Source organism: Eublepharis macularius, chromosome 14 (assembly GCF_028583425.1).
Source record: "Eublepharis macularius isolate TG4126 chromosome 14, MPM_Emac_v1.0, whole genome shotgun sequence".
NCBI lineage: Eukaryota > Metazoa > Chordata > Lepidosauria > Squamata > Eublepharidae > Eublepharis > Eublepharis macularius.
Genome location: NC_072803.1, coordinates 2,557,789 through 2,571,742, shown reverse-complemented (window position 1 = coordinate 2,571,742; position 13,954 = coordinate 2,557,789).

Here is a 13,954-nt window from a genome sequence, read left to right as displayed (position 1 = left end):
ATATATGGCGACAGTGGCAAGAGTAGTATATGCAACAAAATGGAAGGAAGAATCCTGTTCAGATTTGACAAAATGGATGAATAAGCTATACAAATATGAGTCAATGGCAAAATTAACACCTTCCTTCTTTATAAAAGGTGAGTCGTATTGGTGACAACTCACCTTTTATCCTGGGGCACCAGCATAAAAACTGAGTTGTCTCCAATGTGGCCTCCAGCAGGACATCCAGGTGAGCCAAGCCATCCACCACAGCAGGACATCCAGGTGAGCCAAGCCATCCCTCCCGAAGGCGCTGCAGTGGTGGGAAGGCCAGGCGAGCTGGGCCGTCCCTCCAGAAGGTGCGACAGGCTGGCCGTCCTGCACCCCCCGCCCAGATTGGGGCGCAGGGGAAGGGGCAATGCCCAGCCTGGCCACCTTGTGCTCCACCCACTCACACAGGGTGTGGGGGTGGGAGCAATGCCCAGCCCACCTGCCCTGCCCTTTCTAGAGCCTGTTGTAATTTTTTCCATGACGGGCTTTGTTGCTAGTGTATACATAATAGGCCAATCCTAGAATTTCAGAAAAAATGGAAAGCTTTTTTTGATTATGTAGCTGAAAATGAAGAGAAACTAAGAACAATTATCAGTAAAACTGATTAATTATCAAATCAGAATTTCAAATGTTGAATGTAATGTATTTTAATGTAGGTAAGAAAGATGAGGATGGAGGGGAGAAACACCCTGTAGTTTATATATTCTGTTGTTTATAGTTGTAATTCTTTGTTTTAGTGCTTCTTATTACTATTTCGTTTTTCCAAAATAAAATTTATTATACTGGAAAACAAAAACTCAGACACCTTCCCCTGCCAGGAAGCAATACCGTTCACAGGTGATTTGGGCTCCCACAGCAATCAGTACAATCCACATTACAATTACGCCGCAGCTAGAAAGCAAGAAACACTGACAAGCTTGGCAGATCCCTCAAAAAAGTGAGCCAAGCCACAGATTGTGTCATGTCACAGACGATTTGCATTACACAATCAAAGAATTTAGCATGTAAAATATTGTCTAGAAAACCTTGACCTGTTGGCAGGGCCGGTGCCAGAGTTTCTGGTGCCTGAGGCGAGATTCCTACTTGTGCCCCCCTCGCACCTGTGGGCGGCAGTAGCGAAGGGGCAAGGAGGCGGCCCGCTTCCCCACTCACTGCCGCGCCGCCGCATCGCTGGGGGCTGTGCCGAGGCGGGCGGCAGCAGCGAAGGGGCAAAGAGGTGAGCAGGGACGTGGCCCACTTCTGGGTTGGGGGGGGGTCGTTGGGGGCCAGCACAGCACCTCCTTCAGAGTTCAACGCTCGAGGCGGCTGCCGGCCCTGCCTCCGTGACCAATAGCCTGAGAGTTCGGTAACATGTGCCTAGTCCTCTCTCTCATTGGATATCTCCTTGGGACGACACAGGAACTCTGCAGCCCTCATTCCCTGCTTCGAAGCTCTTTAAAAGCATCTACATGTCTCTGGGCAAGCAGCGGACAAGTGACTTGCCCCAAACCACGAGACGAGTCCAAGACAGAGGTGGGGCCTGAGCCCCCAAATGCTGTGAAGGGATCTCTCCTGATTTCCCATTTTAAAGAGACCCCTATAAAAACTCAACGCCCCAATAAAACCAAGGCAAGTCCTAAAAGTCATAAAACCACGTCGTCTCTTTGAGGGCACGTGTGGGGCTGAAACTCAGGAGGAGCCGTGGGACAGAAGGCCATTCCCCACCCACATCAATCCTCTTCCATCTTTCCCCCCAAAAGTATCTTCCAGACCCACTCAGTCAATGCAGTTTCCATTGCTTTAGCCCCCATTATATTTCTAGCCAGATGACCCTGGCACAAGAAAAAAACGTACAATTTTCTGTACACCATACAGTCATAGTTGTGGTCCCACCACAACATTTTTGGCTCTATCAACTATGCACCTGCTGTTCCTTTTTATTTGTGATGGCCATACCTATCACCCAAGGCTTTTTCTCCCAGAGGCATTAATGTCTTCTCTTGGGGGAGTGGAGAGCTAGTTTGGTGTGGTGGTAAAGTGCGGCAGGACTCTAATCTGGAGAACCAGGTTTGATTTCCCCCCCCCATGCTTGAAGCCAGCTGGGTGACCTTGGGTAAGTCACAGCTCTCTCAGAGCTCTCTCAGCTCTATCCACTTCACAGGGTGAATGTTGCTAGGATAATAACAACATACTTTGTAAACCGCTCTGGGTGGGTGCTAAGTTGTCCTGAAGGGTGGAATATAAATGGAATGTTATTATATATTATGTATTATTGTAATACTGGAGGGAGGGGAACCCAGAGGCAGAACAACAGTACCGCATCCCTCCATCCATGAACTTGTGTATCCCAAGGTGAAGACCAGGAGACTTAAAGGGGTGAGCAGTGAGGGCACGCACGTTTGTGCTTCTGTGGTGGAGCTCTCAGGCTCTGGTCCCAGCTACCCTATTGAAAAACCAGCCTTCCTTGATTTCCATCTTGCCCTCTGTCTTTTTTGCCCTCCAGATGGTGGTGCGGTACGCTGCATGAACCAAGTGAGGGGTTGTGCCGGAGGCGCTCTTGCATTTCTGTCCATTCGAGCAGTTCAGGGATTAAAAGACATTCTCGTCCACCCAATTAAACCCTTCACAACAACAAGGTTTCAATGAGAGCCTGCTGAAGTGAGTTGCCAACCTTTCCGCTTCTCCCACCTAGCAAGGCTCGCCAGAACCACTTGACGCCACCGCTTTTTAATATGCAAAGACAGCAGCTGTGTTGACCTGCAATGATAGCCGGGTCCTGAGAGTTACTCATAAATCTGTGAAAAGAATGACCTTCTGCTGGCGGGGAAGGGCTGCTTTTAAAAACTCATAAGTGATCCGCAGGTTCATTTGCTCACTCATTTGGCATATTAAAAAGGTCTTATTGCTACAAACAAGAAATCTAAATGAGTCCCTGTTGAAGCTGGGGATAACACTTCAGATGGAAGGTGCAGCACCATGATTAGCATGTGCGATATAAACCGTTTATTGTTCATAAACAAGGTGAGACATACTTTCACTTGCGATAAGCAAAGGGACATCCTTAATGGAGCCAATCGGAGACGGAAAAGGATTAGAGAGGAGGAGAAGGGAGGGGGGAGAATTGCACAAGCTTGAAGTGTATACCGCAAGATCTAACTGTCCCCAAAGCCAGCAGCCCACATGTCTCCCTCAAGGCTGGGCTAGTGATTTTTGCAGCTTCCTTCACTTTGGTGACATTGTAGTGAAAAGCACACGTTCAGTCCACTATAGTTTCATGGCAGTTTGTAGCCAAGCATTTACAGTTGCTCACGGCATCTACAAACACCCTTTACAGCAATTTCTGAGCTGGCTTGCATTTTCCTTCATTGGTGGGTTCCCTAATTCTCGATGGATTAGAAAGGCCCCCCCCCCCCCGCAACTGAGATAGATCTGGCAAGCACAAAACTGTGGGAAGGTGGTTGTTGCAGAAACACAAACACAATGTTGACCATCAGAATTAGCTGCTTCTTGACCATGTGCTGTGGGTTACATGCTGGAATATTCTTCTCTGGTTTAATATAGCTCACTGCAGTATTGTTTGGCAGTTTCAGTAACTGAATCCATTAAATATGTGCTGTAATTAGTTACTGGCTCATTGACTTGGAGCTGGCTGCAAATCCACTTGATGTTGGGAGGCCTCACTGATGGAAATCTACCGATGTATTTATGGGGTCTGCCATATGAGCCACGGCAATCTATACATTACTCCTGGCTCGCATCCCCACAGAGGCCACAGAACAGTTCCCAACAACTGAAGCCCTCTGCTTACCAGGAAGCCTATTTGCATTTATGTGCTAAGTGCACATCAGCTAACCAACTGAAGGTCATACACTGCTCAGCGGATTATCTGTCATCTCCTCTAAGGCTAGCATTCTGAGTCCCTCCATCAGAAAAGATTATACTTGAGCTACCCTGTCAAACTGTATTTTGTTAATATTGAAATAGCAGGAAGTGAATTCTAAAACCTGGAAATCAAAATGTAGAACCTTTCAACCATCAAAAATCTTTGACTCAAAGTTCAGCTTCTCTGCTGTGAAATTCAAACATGAATGTGCCAGTTCATGAATTTCACTCGGGCGGAATCGTTTCCTTCCTTCATTTCATTCTGCCCCCAAGTCATGCCTTGGTCCACATTTCACACATCCACGGATGCCTTTCTGGAACGGTTTTAATCTTTAGAGCGAGGGCTTCTCTCCATCTTTACATGTTTGTAGAACTCGACCTTCCCAGAGAACCTTATTTGTACAACTTCTGCGTCTCACCTTCAAAATAGATTTGTCAGCCAGCTCAACGGCTTTGACAGCACCAAAGCTAACTCCTTGGATTTAGGAAAGTACGAAAACAGCTGAGGGCAAACGCTCACAAGTCAGCTTACAGCTGTGAGTCTCCTCTCCCTCCCCTCCCCATGATATTTTTACAGGCGAAAAAACCAGAAGAAAATATTGAGGAAACTTCTGATATTTTCTAAAAAGGCCAATGAAATGAGACCAACTCGACCGGGGCTTGTCTAGTCTGGTCATCTGGAGACACCGTTCTTGTGACACACGGTGGTTAGAGATCTGGTTTGGCTTAGGTTTTGATCACCAGTCACAAGCAGGAAGCCAATATTTCATAATAGGGTAGACTAGAACAAAAAGTGGGAACCCACAAGTGGAGGGAAAATATAAATAACCCAATAAGAATTTTTTTTATTATGTAATGAATAGTAAAGTGGGAAGTGCTTCTAATAAGTTAAGTAAGTTAACAAGTATGAATAAATATATTATAAATATAGACTATTCCTATAAACAGAATGTAAACAACAACAAGATAGTTTTGTATGGCTGCCAGGCAAAAATGCTCAAAGCTGCATAGTGCCAGAAATACAATCTATAAATACTTTAAAGCAGGGCTTTTTTTCTGGGAAAAAAGGTGGTGGAGCTCAGTGGGTTGCCCTTGGAGAAAATGGTCACACGGCTGGTGGCCCCGCCCCCTGATCTCCAGACAGAGGGGAGTTGAGATTGCCCTCCGCGCCAAATCTCAACTCCCCTCTGTCTGGAGATCAGGGGGCGGGGCCACCAGCCATGTGACCATTTTCAAGAGGTGCCGGAACTCCATTCCCCTGCGTTTCCTCTGAAAAAAAGCCCTGCTTTAATGTAGTGCTTTTTCTTTTTCTAGGTCCAGCTGCACCTAGAAAAAGAACACACCACGTCACTTTCAGAGAGTCTGTATGTATAGTATGTTAATTCTTACTTGTTAACTTACTTAACATATTAGAAGCACTTTCCACTTTACTATTCATTAAATTCTAAAAAAAAAATTTCTTATTGGGTTATTTATATTTTCCCTCCAGCTGTGGGTTCCCACTTTTTGTTCTAGTTTAACTTTGGAGGGGGGTCTCTGTTTTTGTGTCTACTTTTTCATAATAAGCAACTCCAGCCTGTTTGGCAGGTTACTTTCTGTGTACTCGAAGAGCAGAGTCAGTGCAAGCTGCAGCGTTTCAGGCATGCACATTCTCACACAGCCCAGCAAGAGGCCTAGATGCCTCCATAGACCTTTCATTACTGTATGCCACCTGGCAGTCAATTGTTTGGTTGAGAGCCAGTTTGGTGTAGCGGTTAACAGCAGCCGGACTCTAATCTGGAAAACACAGTTCGATTCCCACTCCTCTGCTTGAAGCCAGCTGGGTGACCTTGGGTCAGTCACAGCTCTCTCAGAGCTCTCTCAGCCCCACCCACCTCACAGGGTGATTGTTGAGAGGATAATAATATCACACTTTGTAAACCACTCTGTGGGCATTAAGTTGTCCTGAAGGGCAGAATATAAATTGAATGTTGTTGTTGTTGTTATTTAAATAAAAAACAAGCAAGCCAGTCAGTCGGCGAGCGATTAGAAATAAGCACTGTGGATTTTTATTTAGTTAATTTTTACTATTCGGTGTTCTTCTAAGTCCATAATTTGGTGCACACACATTTCCCCACAGTCTTAATCCGTGGCCTCTCCCCCTCCCATCATTTTATTGCCTGAACTGACTGTCCATGACCGTGGGGAGAAAATATTCCACTTACTGCACAGATGTAGAAGTGGCTCAGATTCCAAAGGAAACGGAGTCCCTCCAGCAGGCTGCTTAGGCTGGGCAGCAGAGCTGGGGAGCACCGGAGCTCACGGCTGTCTGAAATGGAACCTCCACCTGCCAAACATGCTCCGTGTGAGGTCCGTAGCACCTCTACGCATAATGGAATCGTGTCAGCTGGTATTCAAGAAACCGATGGCCCAGCCTTCCAAAAGGAGCTTGAAATCTTCGGATGTCTCACCTACAATGATAACGATTGAGTGGCCCCACAAAGAAGAGTCTGGGATAAGTGACATCTAAAACAATCTCTCTTGCACATGGTGCTCTCTCTCTCTCTCTCTCTCTGCACAATTAATTCCATTGGAATCCCCCCTTTTCTCCAAGGTGATCATGCAAGCCCCCATCTTATCCTTACCATCGGCATGTGAGAGAGGTAAGGCTGAGAAGGGAATACTGCAGTCCCAGGCAAAGTGACTTGAGAGGACTTAGAAGGATGTCACTGCTCAGAAGTGCACTGTTGGGGGCTCAGAGTTACCAGCGCGCTTTGCAAGTGAACAGGGTTTCAGACCCTGGCCTCAGCGTTCTGTTTGAGCCTGACTCTCTCCGCCACACTGCCTGCACTGGTATATTTGCATTCCGCCTTTCAGTTCAGAAGGGTCCTCAACAAATCTCCAGTGATACACCCCCAAACACCCACCCTAGCCATTTCCACACGCCCTTAAAGGGATGGCACACAAATGGAACGCTGGCGATGTATCCATTTGCAAAAACTTTTTTTTTTGGCACTTTTTCTGGGACCACAGAAAATGCACACACCCCACCAAAGTGCCGAAAAAATGGAAGCCAAACAGCCCACAACCGTTTTGCAAATGGAGACGTCTGGATTTGTGAGGAATCGCCGCCAGTGTTCGGTGAGTGAGCCGTCCCTTTATGGGTGAGTGGAAACGGCCCGTGTGTAATTGCAAAGCCAAATATAAGATCAAGCAGAAACAGAGAACCAGGATTCCTCTTCAGCAATCAAAGCCGGGCGAGATAAAAAGTGTTTCTCTTCCGGCTACGGAAAGCCTAGCAAGTCCAGCCGTGCAGGGATTGCAGCAAAGAGAGGCTGGCCCGCCCCTTGCAGAAAAGAGTTCCCGAAGGCATTTTGAGGCAAGGTTGCACTACAAGATGGCTGCCAGAGAAGGCGGGGCCAAACACAGGGCTGGGGTGGCCCTGGCATGGAGGAGGCAGTCCCCAGGGCCAGCAGCTCACTGGCCTTAATGGCCACTGTGCCCTGCCTGCGTTGGTAAGATACCCAGCCTTACTGGAGGATCTTAGCTTATGGGAATGTCCACAGGGGGAAAGGATGCTCTGAAACAGTGTTCTGGTTTCTTGGTGTGTTGTGTGGAGTTCTGCGAAAGCTGGCAATGCATCTGACGAAGAGAGCTGTGGTTCTCGAAAGCTGGCAATGCATCTGACGAAGAGAGCTGTGGTTCTCGAAAGCTTTCGCTACAATAAAGTTGGTTTGACGAAGAGGTGCTACTGGACTCTTTAGTATTTTGCGACTACAGACTAACATGGCTAACTCTATCATTACCGGCGTTCGTCCATCAGCATCACTATCTGCGTTGGCAGAGGTTGCCAGAGCGAATCTTTCTGACTCCAGAGTTTGAATACAAGGATGTCAGCCAAAGCAGGCAGACCTTGAAGAGCTGGGAAATCGCTCATTCTAATGATCCTCCTACACTATATTTATCTCAATGAAATGTCTCCTGCTCCTTTGCCATGAACTGCTGAGGTGAGCGGAAAGGGCCCGGGATGATCTAGGTGTTTGTTTATTCTTCCTAACAGGCACGACCCACCGCCACCCTCTGCCTCCGGGAAAATGGCTTCCCGGTCCTGGTGCTCTCGGGTCTGTGCGTGTGTCTGTATTGACTTGGCCGAAGGAAGGGGGAGCCGATCCTGTGTCTGAGGCTGAGGACTGGGGCCAGGCTCCTGGCCGGCTCCCTCTCTCCTGGCAGAGCGAAGCAGAGGACTGAGAGGGGGGCCGTGCTTTGGACCAGCAGAACACGCCACGAGTGCTCGTCGTCGTCTCCATCTCTAGCACGGACGCAGCCAAGAGGAGAGCCCGCAGCAGAGGCGTCTGCCTGGGTCTCAACAGGGCTCATCCGGAAGCACCCCGAGAAGCGCTGACAGTTGCCTGCAGCGGGGAGAAAAACGAGCCTGCAACGGGAAGCTGCTTCTGCTCTCTGTCGGAGCTCCAGGACAGAAGCCGCTGGGCTGGGCTGGGCTGGCCTTGCCCGGACAGCCAAGGCCATCATGGCCCGGGACAGAGCCCCCGGAACGGCTCAGGAATAGGACGGCCCCTTCTTGCAGTCGAGCCAGCCTTCGCTCAGCAGCAGGCCCGGCAGCTCATCTCAAATGTGTGAGACACAAACACACACACGCACACACACACACACACACAGCTTCGCTGTAACCGCAGAGGCTCCGTGAGTGACAAGGAAGTGCGTGAACAGAAAACAGGTCGCGCGAAACAACCGAGCCCAGCGGGGAGGCCAGGGCAGGAAAGGGCAGCCCAGCGGCTTCGGCTGGCGTCCCCAGAGCCTCATCTGCAGCCGCTCCCGCGTCCACGGCGGCCTCCTTTCCAGCGCACCAGCCTCGGGATACTTGCTGTGATTGACCCCAATTATCAGAGTCAGGCCACGAGGGGCCCGGAGCGCTGCACGGATCAGCCAGGCAGCTGTTCGGCCCCTGGAACTGGGCTGTCCAAATGCCTGGACAGGAAAGGGCGTTGAGGATGAAGAGGAGAGGGCAGGCAGAAGGCCAGTGGGAAGGGGCGGGGCGGGCGGGGCTGTCGGCCTCCTTCCAGAAAGTGCGCGCAGATCCGAGGACCGTTTCTCTTTCATGTGTCTCAAAGAGAAGCCCCCAGCCTTTGCCACGAAGCCAAAGTAGCTTTGTCTTCTTTTTTGAAATAAACACTCTGCTTTTCTCTGGGGCTGAACAACAGCTCATCTGCCATAATTTAAAATGCATCAAACGTGAGTGTCCGTGCATGAGATGTGAGCACACAGCAGGTACATGCCTGGCAACTGTCCACAGGCTGCATTGGTCAAAGTTAGCACACTCAAAAAGTAGTGGGGAGGGCTTGGGCCACGTCAATAAATTGGGGGGGGGGGAAATCAGCGATCCATGCCCACCCCTCCTGCCACTGCTAGTGCATGACAGGGAGACATTTACATAGAACTGACAACTCCTATGAGATGACACTGTATCAGCAACAAAATCCTCATGACTGGAAAGAAGTCCAAGGGTAAACCTGACAGGCAGAGTCCTCAAAGATCCAGAGTTGTAGTTGCAAAATAGTAAAGAGTCCAGTAGCACCTTTCAGACTAACCAACTTTATTGTAGCACAAGCTTTCGAGAGCCACAGCTCTCTTTGTCAGATGCATCTGATGAAGAGAGCTGTGGTTCTCGAAAGCTTATGCTACAATAAAGTTGGCTAGTCTTAAAGGTGCTACTAGAGTCCCCAAACTACTTCTAAAATTATTCTACTTTGGGGGGACCACTTGCAAAGTAAGTCAATACTACTTCCCCCCTGCCCACCATACAATGCAAGACTCTCACATCAGTTAACACTGAAGAAGTGAGCCGTGACTCACGAAAGCTCATACCATACTACAAATTTTGTTAGTCTTATAGGTGCAGAGAAGTAGTGGGTGTGGTGATATATCTCTCCAAGATATAAGGACAGATGGACTCCCATTCTAGTTGTATCTGAAGAAGGGAGCTGTGACCCTACCACCAATTTTGTTAGTCTTATAGGTGTTACTGGATGCTTGCTCTTTTCTGTGGCCACAGAAAGACTAACACGGCTACCCATCTTGATCTATCAGTTAACACTGACCAAGTTCCTATATTATTTGTCACATGTAGTATATATTCACATATAGCATTACTACTGAGCAACAGGCTGCATTTCATTATGGGCAGAGGGGAAACCAAATTTCTCATGGAGCCTCCTTTCCCAGCTCACCCCTCCCTCGTTGACCCACTTGCAAGAAGTGACTTCCACTTGCTTTGATGTCATTTCAACAGTCTGAGAACTTCTCTTCTAAAGAACTTGAAGTATATAGTTCTGTGTGGAAAGAAGGAAAAGCACTTCAAGTCAACTCACTGTTACAAAGACGCTGTCTGATTTCTAGTGGTTCCAGTTTACAACTTCTCTTTCCGGGAAACCATTTTACCTGAGCTGGCAAAGCCTAATCTAAATAATTTTTATAAGGCACACTGGGCTTGAAGCAAGTTTCCGAGGTTCCTGATTAGCCCCCCTCATACGTGAGGGCTGCAGCACCCTCTGAGTTGTGGTGGGCAGGGGTGAGTTTACCAGTCCGGTTGTAGATCACCCTTCCGTCCTGCTCTGCAGGGAGGGTTGCCAGGTCCAGGCTGGGAAATTCCTGGATATTTTGGAGGTGAAGCCTGGAGAGGGTAAGTTTTGGGGATGGGACGGGACTCTGAATGGCATAATAGAGTTCACCCTCAAAAGCAGCCATTTTCTCCCGGGATATATAGGTGGCGAGGGGAGGGGGGAGGAGATCAGTTGCAAAAGTCATGAAAGAGGTGGAGTGCACAATTCAGGCCTGAATTATGCACTCCACCTCTTTCATGACTTCTGCAACTGATCTACTCCCCCCTCCTCTCACCACCTATATCTCTCTGGCCAGTTTCTTTGTACCCTCTATGCATCTGACGAAGAGAGCTGTGATTCTCGAAAGCTTATGCTACAATAAAATTGGTTAGTCTTAAAGGTGCTACTGTAGTCTTTACTATTTTGCCACTACAGACTAACATGGCTAACTCCTCTGGATCTATTTTCTTCAGGGGAACTGATCTCTGTCACCCGGAAGATCTCCAGCCCCCAGCTGGAGGCTGGCAACCCTATCTGCAGCCAACACACTGGAGCTCCCAGGAGATGCAACAAGAGGCCACTTTATTGCCCCCAGTTGGGAGAGAAGAATTGCAGATGGAGAACCCAAACACAAATACACACTCATCCCAGGAGATGGCAACCTACACCACAACACGACTTCTGTGAGGCCCCTCCCAGAGGGGAGACGGAAACCAGTTCTCCAGGGCTTACTTAAGGGTATCCGTGCACACAACATCTCCAGTAAGTAAGGGCAGCCTGGATTCCTCCATCCTAGCTTTTCTTCCTCCCTCAACTGCACCGCCCAGGCTTGGAGAAGCTGGCTTCTCACACAAGAACACTGACAGACAACATCTCTCCCCCCCCCCAAATAACTCTCTAGAAGAAATCTAATTTACTTTTTAATCTGGTTCGGAAATTTGCCAGCAAAATTTTGTCAGGGAAGCACGACCATTTATTACTGTTTATCATAGTGACTGGATTCACGCGTCCGATTGGGATAATGTAGCAGGGCGGGAGAGGGGGGAGAGGAAAGAAAAATCTTTTGATGCATTATTTATTTGATACAATCTTCCCCCTGATAAAATCAGCAAGCAGAGGACAAAGCAACGACCTTATCCATTTCAGCTGCATTATGCGAAGCGCGAGCCATCCTTTTTTATTTTTATTTGGTTCACTTGTTGGGTGGCAGACGACCTGTGTATGGGGCATGCAAGGAAGGCCACTGCTTGGCACAAGCTGGTAGTCAAGAACTTAGCTGCGCATGCTCCAGTCCCTGGGGGCAGGTGCTATGCCCACAAGATGGCTGCTAGCAGGGCTTTCTTCCAGCAGGAATGCGGTGGGACGGAGTTCTGGCACCTCTTGAAAATGTTCACATGGCCGATGGCCCCGCCCCCTGATCTCCAGACAGAGGGGAGTTGAGATTGCCCTCCGTACCACTGGCACGGAGGGCAATCTAAACTCCCCTCTGTCTGGAGATCAGGGGGCGGGGCCACCGGCCATGTGAACATTTTCTCCGAGGGCAAGCCACTGAGTTCCACCACCTCTTTTCCCAGAAAAAAAGCCCCGGCTGCACCAGCTACACCTGGACTCACCAACTGGCCAAGTGGCAGTAAAAAAGCGAACACGGCAGCATGAGGGCAGCCAACACTCCCAGAAGTGGAAGGGGGTGGCAGGATGACGTGGTTGTCTCCTCCACTGGCTGTCGCTGCCCCCACAGTCCTGCAAATCCCCAAGCTCAAGCTGCCAGCCCTCCACTGGCAATACCTGGAAGTTTTTTGTGTGTAGAGTCAAGGGAGAGGAGTGTTGCGAGAGCCATGACGTTTCTTCCAGACGAGTGGCTGGATTGCCACATCTGCAATACTCTAGGCTTTCCTCAAACTTATCACAGAGTTTTGGAAAATTCTTAGAGCATCGCAGACATGATGGCATCCCTTCTGGCTGCTCAAGTGATGTCATGATGTTTGTGTTGACATCCCCCCATTTTACACTCCCGCTGCTCCCCAGAGCAAAGGCAGGGGCCAGAGCATTGGAGCAGGAGCCCTAGCCCATGCCAAGGGGATGCAGCAAGTGGCTGCAGTTCATCTCACAGCCGTATAGTGCCGTCATTTAAACACCAGGCACTCACTTCATATTGAGTGAGACCCCCTGGTTCATCTAACTCAGTATTGCCGGTTCGGACAGACAGCGGCTCTCCAGGGTTGGTTCCACAGGGAAGGGGTCTTCGGTGAGGGTCATATATATTGCCAGTGCGATTGTGGTCCATTCATGTTTGCAACCAGGATTCCCCGTGGCACAGACTAATGCTTTCCCCCCTTGTTTCCCACCATGGTTTCTCTTTCACACAAGATGCAGGTTGCGTCCACTCTAAGAACATCAGAAGAGCCCTGGTGGACCGGAGGAGCGGCCCATCTATCCAGCATCCCACCGCACACAGTGGCCAACCAGTTGCCCTGCAAGGCCAACAAACAGGGCCCAGAGCCAAGATGCTGCCTTCCCAGGACTGGGATTCAAAGCTTTGCTGCCTCTGGATAAGGAAGCGTCAATCACCATGGCTAGCAACGTTTGTGTTTGAGGGGCACGCATGTCCTTTCCTTTCAAATTCAACTTGGGTGGTTGAAAACCTCCCAGGATTTCAGGCAGAGAAATCTCTCCCCCCAACCCGCTCAACCTACAGTTATTAAACTGGAGATGCCAGCCAGTATCTCAGGGGAAGACCCCAGGTAAAAAAAAGAGATCATGGCAGCCAGTCCATCCAGCCCAACAAAGGGATTGCCCCACAAGCTTCTGCCGTGTGGAAAGAGACATCCCGCCCCATCCTAGTCCCCAGATCGTTTGAAAACTCTTAGGGAAAATGAGGCCCCCCTTAGCTCTGTTCACACAAGCCATTCCTCAGAGGTTGGCATGGATATATGAATGGGCCATCGCAGATTAGCCATCCCAGAAGGAGTTTGCTTTTCACCTGATACCAACCCAAAGGCAACAGCTTTGACGGAGACTGTTCAGCTGCGTCACTGGCTGATGAGAGGTCACATCAAATGCAGAAGTAAACCCCGCTGTTAAAAACAGGTGGCCTCAAGCATTACTCAGATGTGCAAAAGAAGAAGTTTGGGTAGAAACTGCAAATTGGAAAACGGCCATACGGGCATTGGAAGTCGGGCTTCTGCTGTTACGTCTACTCGTGCTAACGCCAAGGAGACAGCGCCAATCTCTGCCCGGCCCTGGATCCTCTGCTGAAGGAGGGCTGCTTTGTGCCGCGCTTCAGAGCCTCTGCCAGGCAGTTCCAGTTCGATACAGGGCTCAGGAGGATTACAAGGTGTGGGGGGGGGTGACTTTATTAAAGGGCTGCATTTATTAGACCTGCTTTTCTGGTTTTATATATTTTATATAGTCTTGAAGATAGATTGTCTAATTTAATATTAACGTTCTGATTTTTTTTTCATTAGTTA